The sequence below is a fragment of the Cyprinodon variegatus genome, unplaced genomic scaffold (genome assembly GCF_000732505.1).
Source record: "Cyprinodon variegatus isolate N-32 unplaced genomic scaffold, C_variegatus-1.0 Scaffold1263, whole genome shotgun sequence".
NCBI lineage: Eukaryota > Metazoa > Chordata > Actinopteri > Cyprinodontiformes > Cyprinodontidae > Cyprinodon > Cyprinodon variegatus.
Genome location: NW_015151716.1, coordinates 127,020 through 127,890, shown reverse-complemented (window position 1 = coordinate 127,890; position 871 = coordinate 127,020).

Below are 871 nucleotides of genomic sequence, written 5' to 3'. Positions count from 1 at the left end.
TCAAAATCTGAAATTTTATACTAAGTTGAACAGGAACAACTGTTTCTGTCAAGCAGATTTTAACATTCAAAGTAACAAATATGTTAACAGTTTACAGAGATAATTAATTAATTCACTGTCTCAAGTTGAAGTAGCAATCTGACCCCTTTTTTCCAACCTTCTTTTCCGAAAAATATGATTCACATAGCAGCAGATCTTTGCATTGCTACAATTACTGTTTGGAAATAGTTGCACTAATTAGAAGCCACTACATGTGGTGCAAGGGATTGCTGAGGGAAAGACAATGAGCAGGAATGATTGAGTTTTTTTTTTTGTCTTGTTCTAAAAAAAGAATCCTAGGAACCTTGTAGACACACCTTTCACCTGCCATCTCATGAGTGATAAGGAAGATAAGAAGAGTGATACTCGCATTGGTTTTATGTGCATGACTGCAACCTTCTCTAGTGTGTATCAGAAAGGGGTTTTAACCCTAAAATCTTATATTGTTTTTTTTTTTATTATTATTATTATTTAAATATATGACCTCCAGATCTTTCAGAATTCAAACTGGTTAAATTATCTTCAAAAAAATCCTCTATGTATCCTAAAGGGAAATTGAGTAAACCAAAAAACTGTGCAAAACCAAACATAAAACTGTGGAGACCTTAAAATAGCTGAAAGGAAGCTAGTTAAGAAATATAACATACTGCCCTCAGTGTTAATACTACAGATGTACTTTGATGCTTTTTAGAAAAAAAAATAATTAAAATGCAGGTAAAAGACATTATTTCTTACTAATGTTTAGTTTTCTTGATAAGATGGGTTAGTGCAAAATTATCGTCAAGTCTATCTTCTTTCGTCATGCAATGAGGGTGCATTTTATGTGTATCTG